The sequence below is a fragment of the Gobius niger genome (assembly GCF_951799975.1).
Source record: "Gobius niger genome assembly, chromosome: 17".
Classification (NCBI taxonomy): domain Eukaryota; kingdom Metazoa; phylum Chordata; class Actinopteri; order Gobiiformes; family Gobiidae; genus Gobius; species Gobius niger.
The window spans coordinates 11,482,539-11,495,182 of NC_136868.1; positions in this window are offsets into that span (position 1 = coordinate 11,482,539).

Here is a 12,644-nt window from a genome sequence, read left to right on the forward strand (position 1 = left end):
GACGGCAGATCTGTTACACACTCTAAGGCAGGAGCCCATTGTGCACCGTAGACCGGTTTCATTTAAACTGGTGCAAAAAAAAACAACATATCACTTAATCTGTCTGTGGCTGCGGTTGCCAAGAACACTGTCCACTCCTGGTGCGATGGAGACAATGACACACAAAGTCATGAAATTCATTGTTTGAATAGTTGTAATTGAAATTCAGTTGAATGAACTGGAGACTCAGGGATGCACTTTTGTGACTTATTTATTAACCTTTTCAATTACAAATTAAAAGAGTCTTGTTTTACTACTTAGTAAAGCGAAATGTATAAAGTTTGAATGAGCTTTGATTACAAGTAACAATTTCTATAGGCATGTTTTGTAATTTTGTAAAAAGCAAGGCAAGGCAAGTTTATTTGTAGAGCACAATTCATACACAAGGCAATTCAAAGTGCTTCACAGTTGCATAAATACAAGAAAGCAAATAGAATCAATAAAAATATCAACATAAAATTAATCAACTACAGTAAAAGGCAAGTCATATGTCATATGCATGGGCAAAAAGAACTGTTTTCAGCCTGGATTTGAATATTGTCAGAGTTGAGGCCTGTCTCACATCCTCATGAAGACTGTTCCAGATTTTAGCTGCATGAAACTGAAACGCAGCCTCACCGTGTTCATTATTGACTCTGGGAACCACCAGGAGGCCCCTCCCTGAAGTTCTCAGGGCCCGAGATGGTTATACGGCTCTAACATGTCAGAGATGGACTTGGGAGCTAAACCATGAAAAGACTTGTAGACAAGCAGAGCTGTTTTAAAGTCTATTCTCTGAGTGACAGGAAGCCAGTGCAGAGACCGGAGCACTGGACTAATATGGTCGTATTTCCTGGTTCTTGTCAGGACTCGAGCAGCAGCGTTCTGGATGTACTGTAGCTGTCTGATAGCTCGTTTAGAGAGGCCAGTGAACAGGCCGTTACAGTCGTCTAGCCTGCTGGAGACAAAAGCATGGATAAGTCTCTCTAAGTCTGGTTTTGACACTATTCCTCTGATCTTAGCAATGTTTTTCAGATGGTAAAAAGCTGCTGATGTTATTGCTTTGATGTGGCTGTTCAAGTTCAGGTCTGAGTCCATGATTACTCCTAGATTTCTAACCTGATTTTTTGGTTTTAGAGAGAGAGACTCAAGGTGACTAACACTTTGTCTTTGTGCCTGCGGGCCAAAAACAATGCAGATAAAAGCAGATAAAAGTACATACAGCCCCTTTTACGTCAGACATACTCTATCTGGTTTTGATGACTCTTTACTTATTTCAAAGCTGTAAAAGGTTTTTTCAGCATCTGCTTTTAAAAACATGTCATTCATAGTTTTTTTTTTTTTATGGTCCGCTCCAAACTGGTAAAGGTTTAAGTCCTCGCCACAAATTCTGAAATGTGTACTTCCAAGGGCAGAAGAAAAAATGGGCGACGTTAGAGACTCTGTTTTTGTTGGCAGGGGTCACAGTGCAGTATTCATCACGCACTGGCAGGAGGTTTGTCATATACAATCTGTTGGTGTGCCAGTAGTGTTGGACCTGCTAATTACACGACAGTAAAATTAACACTACAGAGCCAAATACAACTGCAGTTAAAATATGTCATGGAAAATATGTATCCATGAGGAGCGAGCGCGGGCTGACCAAATATTCATATATTTTACAATGTTGTAATGTCGCTCCCTGTGAAAGCCATACAGAGTTGTGTTTTGTTTCATTCATGCATGTTTTAGGATCCCGTACTCTCTCTTACAGCTCATTTTATTTCATCACTCAAATTGCTCCAACTCCTCCTTTTATTTATCTCCTCCTATTTATCTGGCCGCTGTTGTCTTCAGTTTTATTTAAACTGTACCAGCAGAAGACAAGCCTGTTTGGGTCAGAATTTAATATTTTCCAAAGACAGGATTATATTATTGGACAAGTTTCGCGGCGAAGACCAATAATTTGTGGCATTTAAGATGATGAAGTGTTTGTTTTATTGGACTAGACTGCTTTGGATGTTTGAGCTCTGAACTGTCTGACTAGACACGTTTGGGTTAATGGAAAACGTGAACGCTCCGAGTAAAACCTCCCAGACATTGGGGGGAACAGGCAAACTCCACACAAACTCCTCACAGGTCCAGGAATCAAATACAGAATGTCCTTGCGCTTGATGAGAGTGTGAATACAAAAAAAACCTGCCCAAAGAGTAATGTAGAGCGGTCATTCCCAACCTGGGGGGCGCCTGGATTTGCAGGGGGCCCCAGAGCTTTGCCTGGTCAGAGGGTCAGGTCATGAGTGATGTTATTTGAGCAAATCATGTGGTTAAAAATGATCAAATATGACTGAGAAAGGACTACATGCGCATTTAAAGGGGCCAGATGCAAGTTAGCCATTTTATACTCACTACTGCCACCTCAGGTCATACATGTAACTGCACCTTCTATATTAAGCTCATGCATGACGGCAATTCGGAACTTTTTGAGTGACAGTGCAGGATTTTAGAGGCAGTTGTGGTGAACAGGTCTGGGCTCATTCTACACATTAGGACATCGTTGGAACATGTAGGGGGAGGAAAATACATAATTTTGACATTTTTGAACTCTGTATAGTCCCTTTTACACTCCCATTCCAGATAAATAGTTTGAAATAGACACTTATAAGCAATTGTTTTAATGTTTTGATACAGGGGCGCACTGGCCATATGTCCATTCTGGAAGAGCACAGAAGGGCCACTGGCTCTAGGGCCACCAGTCCCGCCTCAACTGAGCTTTACCCAAATCTAAAAGCTAAAGAGAAAAGCATCAAAATAGCGAGAAAAAGAGGATGAAAACTAAACAAAAATGTGCTGGAAAAGCAACAAAAAAGTGACAAAAATGTGATGAAAAGGCAACAAAAACATGAGAAAAACACGGACAAAAAATCTACAAAAACGTGATAAAAACACAACATAAAATGATAGAAAAAATAATGAAAAAAAATAATAATAATATGACAAAAATGACGTGACAAAAAGTTACCATCACTTTTGTAGGTGTTAGCTTTCAAATGAGGCGTTACATTGTTGCTCTCCAGTCGAGAAGCTTTTAGATTTGGGTAAAGAATAAAAAATGAATCTAAAAGGAATTCCGTGGAGTATGGTGTACCACAAGGTTCAATTTTGGGACCATTATTATTTATAATTTATATCAATGATTTTGCTTCTGTTTCTATGACCACCTTTCCAGTTCTTTTTGCTGATGATACCAATAAAAAAAATAAAAAAAATAAAAAGTCGACCTGGGGAAAATGCACTCGGTTAAGGCGGGCGGTTAGAGGTTAAAATATGTATTTGTGGAAGTGCACAATTACGCTAATTTGGGCCAGGCTGGTCAGAGTCCAGGGCTGTTTTTCAGTCCCAGTCCGCCCCTGTTTTGATACCTTTGAGGGGGTCAACTGGTGGGCACCGTAATTGAATGATGTGCACCTTGTGATCAGCGTACACCAACAGTGCTGAAGGAAATCATTTGGAAGAAGAGCAGTTTCAATGTAGTTTAATCAATGTGTGGATCTGTAGTCCAAGAGACACAGCAACATCTCCAGCAACATCTCAATGAAGACGAGCTGGTGACACCCCACTCCAAAGTTATGTGGCAAGCCTGTCCTTAGAAAAAACATTCATCTTTCTTCAGGTAAATTCACTGCTAAAATACACAACACATTATTTATTGGGTGAAATGTTCTGCAGTGCGGCTTGACACAAGATCGGCTCCACGTACAGTTTACAGTATGGATGCTGGTGCAACACGGTGACTTTGTCTGCATCCACTTATCCCTCGTCGAACGCTGTTCCTGTTCGGCGAGCGCACAAAGCCACGGATCGCGTTTCAGGACATGCTTTTAATGAAACTCGACCTGAAACACGTTTGTGATTGGAGAACAAAGGCTCGGAGAATCAAACGCGGCTACAGAGGTGACCCGCGCCCAACCGCCCTCGCGGCCCCCCAAAACACCGACCCGACGGAGCATCCGGTTACCATAACAACACCCCATCCAGACCGGCTCACATCTCCGCTTACAATATGTTATGAAAACTCGGTGACGTATGGATAAACTATAGATTAGGCGGCTTATGACTTCCAGAGACGAAGGAAGCAAACAGGCAGCGCTACCGAAGAAAATGAAAAGAACAGAATATGTAGCAGGTGTTTTCTCATCGAGCGTCACACGTGCTAAGCTAAAGCAGGACTTGGGTGTTTGGTAATGTTCGCGGCGGCGCGTTGAACTCTGGGAGAACTGTTGTTTATAATGACACGAGTGGCCTTTAAGTGGCTTGCAGCTGGTCGTCCTCACATCGTGCACTTTCTGTTTCTATTTTAAAATCGGGTTGAAGCGGGACGGCTTTGGCTAATGACCCCAGCTGCACCATCTATCAGCCTCCGAAGGGGGACGTGAATGCGCACCAGACAATTGATCAAAGTACAGTGCGGGTGAACATACTTGACGTTTAATAATCATGCAAAGTTTCAAAGGAAGCGATACCCCTCATTTAAGGGAGCATTTCTTTGTTCATTTTGTTGAGCCGAAAGAGTTCTCACAGCAACTTGGAAATCAAAACACCAGGCTGCAAGAGTAACGTTAATGAAGTTCATTTTGACTTTTAAAATTGTTACGTGATTTTGAAGATTGCCTTGAACCCTTTGACCAGGGCAAGTAGACACTAGAAAACCCATTGGGACTTAACATCTTGACTCCCACCTGAACGGATCCCATTTTCTCCAGTTTGGCTTTACCCTAATCAAAAAGCTTCTTGGGAAAAAACGCCAAAATAGCCATAAAAAATGAGAAGAAAACAAGGATGTAAACGCAACAAAAATGTGACAAAAACTAAAAAAAAAAAGACAAAAATTCAACAAAAAGTGACAAAAAGGCCAACCAAAAAGTGACAATAATTCAACAAAAATGTCACAAAAACTCAACAAAAATGTGACAAAAAAAAGAAAGAAAAAAAACATACAAAAGGTGACAACACAGCAACAATGCGAGGAAAAAAAAAACAGTTTTGTGGGTCTTAGCTTTCAAACGAGGTGTTACACAGGCCTATATAATACACAAAGAGGACAGAATGCATTTGGTTTAGGCGGGTGGTAAGAGGTTAACCATGTGCTGTGAGATGAATTCCAGTGAGATTTTTTGATTTCACAAACTCATGAAAGAGTCCAGTGTCCAGCGTTCGGCTTGGGGACCCTTGTGTTTTGGGCCAGTCCCGTGGCAGCATCACACCGGCCACAATAACAAGCACACGAGGTATGCTGCTACAGACAGACAAACACAACTGATTTTTAAAAAACTGAGTATCTAATTGCTTCAGAGCTTTGTTTTGCCGTGATTGGCAAATACAGAACAATGTCTGCTTGATCCAATCAGCAGCAAATACACCCCAAAAAGTCCCAAACGATTTAAACCGGAATCTTTCCAGATTTATTACTGCACTGATTAAACTTGCAGTGTAATATCAATCTGGCTTTTCCCAGGTTAAGTGGAGCTATCAAGTTCAACTAAGTGAGTGCGAAAGCCTCCGGTACTTTTCTGACTGATGTGCTGCACAAGAGGTCGGATTAAGAGAGAAATGTTAATGCCTTTTATCTCCATATGCTTGAGATACTTCATTATCACGTTTGTCTCGATTAGGCACTTTCTAACAAGTTTCTACAAAAGGGGACGTCTGAAATACGCAAAACGGTCATCTCCAAAAAGTACATTTAACCCTTTAAAGGGCACTCATAAGGGGTAAAAAAAAAAAGGGTGGGGGGGTTGCTGGCACTCAGGAGATGTTTGAACGATCTCACCTGTCATAGGCAAGAGGTTTTTTTAAGTGGGCGGAGTCATTCACCTCCAATATTGTTTGCCTAAAAATAAAACATAGGAACATAAATGCATAGTCCTAGGGTTTATTGGTTCTTTTGTCAAAGAAAATACTGTAAGTATGAATAATAGGTGCAACGGGCATGTGCAAATATGGACAAAACTAATTCACTTTAGGTTTAAGTGAACAGGGCGTATGATCAAATATGGTCCCTGCCTTTTTTATGCTGTAACTTCCCTTATTTCAGTACATCCTCCAAAACCAACACATATGTCATCACTTAGCACAATTATTCACCAATAAAATGTACAAGCTTCATCAACTTACTATGGTTCATTTTCAAGTTAAGTAAAGAAATGTCCCATGGATTTAGCTAGACTTGGGTCTTTTTCAGACTTCAGAGAAAACAGGAAGTTGAGAGCGCGACCAGTCTCTGCTGATTGGTCAAAGCCACAGTAGTGGGCTCTGTTATGTAGGGTGATCTCTTCTGATTGGCTGAGTGAGGACTACATGCTTCTTTACCTTACTGATGTGCAGCAGGGAGGCCATGTGTAAAGTGTGCAGAAACTACCAAAAATAGTCACTTGCCCTATAAAGGGTTAAGGTCAATCATCTCACCTGCAAATGCAAAAGAAATTTCACGACGATTCTCGACTCGACGCTTTCTCATTAGGACCCACACCTGCCTCCCCATAGCTCCTTTGCCACAGTAAACGCTGCTATTATGATGTAAGCCGACTGTGGGGCACATGTATTCACCATTAGCGTGAGCAGTTACAGCACAAATCTCTTTTAAATGATCCGTGAGGGCTGAGAGGTGCCGGTCTATTACCGACTCCATCGGGACGCCTGTGTTTGGTGGTCCACTGCCCCGAGGTCCGAACCGGGACTCTGCACCTGCACCGCCATCGAGAGGCAAAACAAACAGGCCCCTCCGCCTAATGGGGCAGAGAGATAGAGAGAAAGACTGTTTTCTGTATTTACTGTAAAGACGTGAAACAGAGCACAATGGAACCCAGTGGTGCGAGTGGAGGGGTACGGCAGAGGGGCACTGTCGGGGAGAGGGACGTCTGGGCCTCTTTTCTTGGTCAAGTTTGAAGAGATACAAAAAATAAGGATGGACGAGGAAAGAGTTAAGTACTTTCACACTCATGTTGTTGTTGTTAAATATACTTGTTAAATATACTGCAATTTAAAGAGGCTGAAAAGTCCTGCATACACGACACTGTGAGGCCCGAAAACTGTGCGACTGCATCAAAGCGGGACTCAAGGACGCCAAGGTAAAGTGTTTCCGAAACATGAGCAGATCCACATGGTCTAATATGGTACAAGGTTGTTCAAAATGAGCTGTTTTTAGGGATTTAAGGTAATAGTTGGGATTCTTAGAACTACAGTTGCAGAGTGGATGGATTACTTCTAATAAATCTGGTATGGGTTGAAACGCCAGACCTATTCTTGACCTCCTCTACCCTCCGAGGCTTTAGTTACGCTGTAAAATATATTTTTGACTGGTTTATGGTGAGCAAAATGTGCAGTAAATTTTCTCTTGTGTAAATTTTATCTCAATGTAACGCAGCACTGAACGGCTGGATGTTTGTTACTGTGTTTCCTGTGGGTCATGCCCCTGAAGTACAGTCTGGTAAGATATACTGTAGTAGATAACATTTACCTCTGTTGTGTTGAGCCGTTTACCAATGTCACTGTGTGAATTTATGTTATATGAAAAGGCGTACTAAATATGATGCAGTCATGTACAACATATGGACACAGTGGTGATCTTAGGTTAGGCTTAGATTAAAGGCTTTTTTGTAAACTTATATAGCGTAAATCTCCACCACCCACTGTGTACATTGTAAACACAGCAATTTACGGAAAATTAGTTTTATGAAAATGTTACAAACCATTTGTGGAAATAAATGTTGCCATGACAACAAACTCTGCATCGCTGTGTGAAAGTTGTAAAAGAGGTTTGTTAAGAAGATAAAAGTGAGGGCAGTGGTAAAGCAGCTTCCTCCTCTGTTGCTGTTTGAGACCAGACCTTTGGTTATAGACGTTTTTCCATCTCTGGATTAGTGGATACAGCGAGGCTGGTATTGATATCATGACTTTCCAGATGAACTGTTTCTATAAAGAACTGGGTTCTACAAAGGACATTGAAAAAAGCCACAAACTTGTATTGTATGTTAATTTCTTCATTGAGGTTCTTTTTCCCTGAGGCTTCTCTCTTTCTCTTTTCCCCACTATCAACAGCTTGACGTTTCCCATCTGCTTGTCTGTTTCATTGTTTTATATTTCAAGTTTTTCTTTTTGATCAAATCATCCATTTTTTTAAGCCATGTGAGACGACTGTTGTTATGGGCTCTACCTTAAAACGAATGGAATTGAAGATTAATGATTTGACCAGACAATCAAAGAAGGTTATCTTAATCTATTCGACAAAACAACTTCTTAGGGCGTTTTCATACAAGCTCTAGTTAGTTTGACCTAAAGGGACTTTCGGCCCGAGAGCAGCACTTTTGGGTCATTGTGAATCCAACCGCAGCACTTTAAGCCGGTCTAAACAGTGTGGTGTGGTGCGATGTTTGGTGCGGGCTCGTGTGAACACGGACTGAACGCTCCAACATGTGTGAAAACGGCCTTAGTCCCATGTTGTTGAAGTTGTTGTTTTCATTTCTTTGCAGAAATCCTTTCTTTCTTTTTTCTTTATAGCTTTATTGTTAAGGCTAGAGATACTTTTTATTTGTTTGCTATTGAAGGCCAAGGTACTTCGATAGTCCTTGTGTCATCTTTACAAGAACAGCTATCTCCTTACCAGTTCATAGCCTCATATCTTTACTTGAAAACCCACAGTCTCCCACTTTACAACCTCTACTGTATCACTCGACCCAGGCTATTTCCTCCCTTTATGTCCCGCTGTAATTTCTGTAGCTGCAGTTTGTCCTGTCTTCTCCCTGATTGGCCGCCGGAGATAGTTTTATTTATAACAAGCCCGATATTTATGTTGACATGAAGGCTGGACCATAACTCGAGTTGGACCGTCATTCTTCAGGATGAGAAGACGCCCCGCTGGAGTTATGGGATCAAGGCTGATGTGCCGCGACAGCGCAGGATGGGGTGGGGCAGGTACTATACTCCTTATTTTATCAGCTCCACAACAAGTGAACAGTAACACAGAGCGGTGTAAATCATAGCTTAGGCTGACAAGTGGAGAGGAGAGCGGGACGTGTTAAACATGTGCGCCCTCTGTGTCTTTAAGCATGACACGTGGAGAGCAGCGGATACAGTTATGCAACATTTAGGACCAGAAGAATCTGACTATGTTGTTAATTGAAAAATGTACAATGTTATTTACATTTGGCTGTTGGTGTGGGGGTGGCTTTCAAGTACATTCAGTAAGCTACAAATCTTATTGAGTAAAGTAAACTTTATAATAGTTTATCTCGGTAATTTCAGTGGAAGCTGGCAGGGGTGTAAAGCAAATTATCCACACATTTTCTACCCGGGGCTGGGTAACGGAGGCAGCAGTTTGAGCAGAGATGCCCAGACTTTCATATCCATGTGCACTTCATCCAGCTGTTCTGGGGGTTCCCCAGCCAGCTTTGAGACAGTCCCTCCAGCGTGTTCTAGGTCTTCCCTGGGGCCTCCTCCCAATGGAACCCACCCGGAACACTTCCCTTGGAAGGCGACCAGGAGGCATCAGAAACTGAAGCCTGAACCACTTTAGCAGCTCGTCTCACTGTGAGCAGCGCCTCTACTCAGAGCTCCTCCTGGGAGACTGAGACTCTCACCCTATCTCAGCCCAGCCACCCAGCAAAGAAATTCATTTCAAGCACATGTATCCGCAATCTTGTCCTTAGGGAATTGATCTCATGACCATAAAGTAAAGCAAATGAAACAGTAACAAATCCACATCGATGATTTGAAAAGGAGTGCAGAAAGCAATCAATCAGCAATCAACATCCCTTTACAACATTCAAGGTGCCCAAAGTGCTTTCCAGTGAGATCAAAAGTATATAAAGTCTGTCACGCTCATTCTATTGCACATGATTTTAGTGGTGGGGGGCAGAGAAAACCTATGCAGGTACGGGGAGAACATGCACAAAAATAAATGTGTGTTTATTATCATCATAGGAGTACACCACGATAATAAACACACACTCTTTTTAATCTGTGGCCTGACAAAGACCACACATGTGGTTAAGTGATGTCCCAGTAATATTAAAGGATTTTTATTCAAGTCAGAGTGCTTTCTTCTTTAAATAAACACACACATTTATTTTTAATTGTTTAAAATAAATGTTGAATAATTTTCTGTTTGGATGCCTGGTGGGTTTTAGACAACATTTGAATTGAGAATAATTTCCGTTCATGTTCATTTATAACCGTTTCCCTGTAATTGTATTAAGATTTGGCGATAGAGACCATCTGCAGTTTATTTTCACAGTAACATCAAGTCCTTTATCTCTGTATCCCTTTTGACACAAATGCTCAAATTCTTCCTGTGTGTCTGACAAAATGATTGGTGTGTTTCATATCCAACAGAGGTCACAGGTCAACTTTCATTGCTCCGATCATGTGACACCTTCCTGTCCAAATTGTTGTCAAGAGTCTGGCCGTAACCAAACACAGCTATTCCCACACATGCTGATACGGACAAAAATCCACTCACTCCAACTGAGAGAAACAACTTTATTATCACATTTCATTGGGAATAATCATCCCCTCATTATTTCGTACAATCCTGGACAGATCTTTGTAAACTGACTCTTGGACTTGGACAAACAACTTCCACTACTTTACACCATTTTATCATCTGCTGTTATGGTAAGCTGTACAAAAGAACAACAAACTGACCTTTTTTAGATCATCTGCACATCCGTTTTCAATACCAGAGCAAACAGCGCGGACTGCTTTTGCTGACAGGGAGATGAGACCTAAATGAATGAGGCCGTAGCATGGCCTTGATCCTCGGTGGAGCTACTGTCTGTGTGAAAGTGATGACAGTAGGGACACTGTAATGTTTATATACTGAGGGGAAGGGGCCGCGGCTTACGGTCATGGTCAACACCAGGAAACAATGCACTCATTCAGTTTGTTTGACCAATAACTTCCTGAGAGAGAGATGAGGTTTGGAAACAACAGCTGTGTTACTCAAAGGGACCTGTGTATAAAGCTGGAATAGTGGACCAGCGCTGATGTTGTTGAAATGTAATTAATATCAAAGTTTAATTGTATTGTGTCCATTTGTACCTCATCATAAACATGTAGCATTTTAATAATAATAATAATTAATCGGTTTTATATAGCGCTTTTCTGGACACTCAAAGACGCTTTACATTGGTTTATCCATTCACTCCAGACTTGTCTCATTCAGGCATGTTTTCAACATCAATAAATCAAAACTTAATTCATAAAACGCTTTGCAGTATTGTAATTCAAAGTCCTTTATAGATTCAAATCAATTCTTACTTCCTCAGATGCAGCAATGACCACACTCATACTAACCCCACCCCCTCCCTACAACCACACACACACACAGTGTTCTGACAAGCAGGCAGAGTGCAGAGACCGCGAGGGCTCACAGGGTAAAAGCAGCTAGATAAGAAGGTCCAAGAGACACTTGAAAACCATAAATAAAAATTAAAGGGGGGGTATTATGCAAAATCGACTTTTTCAAGCTTTACATCATGTTGTTACGTCATTCCCTCATTAAAAACATGCCTGAAGTGTTGCCTTGGCACGTATTTTTTAGTAAAAACTCTGATGGCAGCCATTTTAGGGATAGGTTTGCCTGAGTCCTCCTAGGAACGCCCCCACCTCCTGGAGACGCCTCCGAGCTTTCGTCACCAGCCGAGTAACCAACCACTGCTCCTCAGCAGAACCCCCTCCCCACTGATGCCACAGACAGCCTGTGGAGGGGGCGTGTCGGAAAGGGCCAGAGGTTCTTAAAGAGACAGAGGCCTATTTCAAGACATTCGCTACAGCCATTTTGAGAGAGCAATTTTATACAAGGCAGTTATTCTAATTTACTGCATTTACAGACCAACAGAAGTTGCATCATCATTGTAGTGTGCTATAGACTGGTGCTATGTGATTGACAAAAGCATAATACCCCTTCTTTAACATTTATCCTAAAACTATCCTTAAAACCAGTTCAATGTGGACCCGCCTCCTGCTCTTTGTCAGAACACACTGCTGTATTTTGTAAAACCTGCAAACTTGACATACTCGTTTTGGAAAGACCGAGGCACTAGAGTGACCGATATGACTGGTGATAAAAGCACAAGAAAGAATGGGACAGACTGCTTTTGTTCTTCAGGTGATAAAAAACTTTTTAGTGATGTTCTTAAGTTGTGGAATTAACGTCAGCTCAAAAGTAAAAATCACTCATGGGTTTTTCCAATGGAGATTAATTAAACCCTGTGGCTTTGGAAATGTTTTTCTCTATAATCCTGTTCACTTTAATCTATTTTACATCTGTATTTCCTGGATTTTGTTACGTCATGGGGGAACACAAAACTGTCTGTGACATTTATCCTATAATCCTTCAGGCCTCGTTCATCACGGCACAAGTTGTGTTCTGTTTTTGAACTGCCTCAATCATTGTTGTGTAAAAAATAACAGTATGTGATGAACAATGGTGTCAAACTTTGCGTGAAAAGAAGATAAATGTTTTGGGGGGCAGCTGGTCCTCTCTGACAGCAGTCGCTCCCCTGGTCTGACGTCGCGGTCACTTATCATTCAGTCCACGTCGAGTAACTGGTATGTGGCCTTTATACATGTGTATGTGTGTGGTCTGGG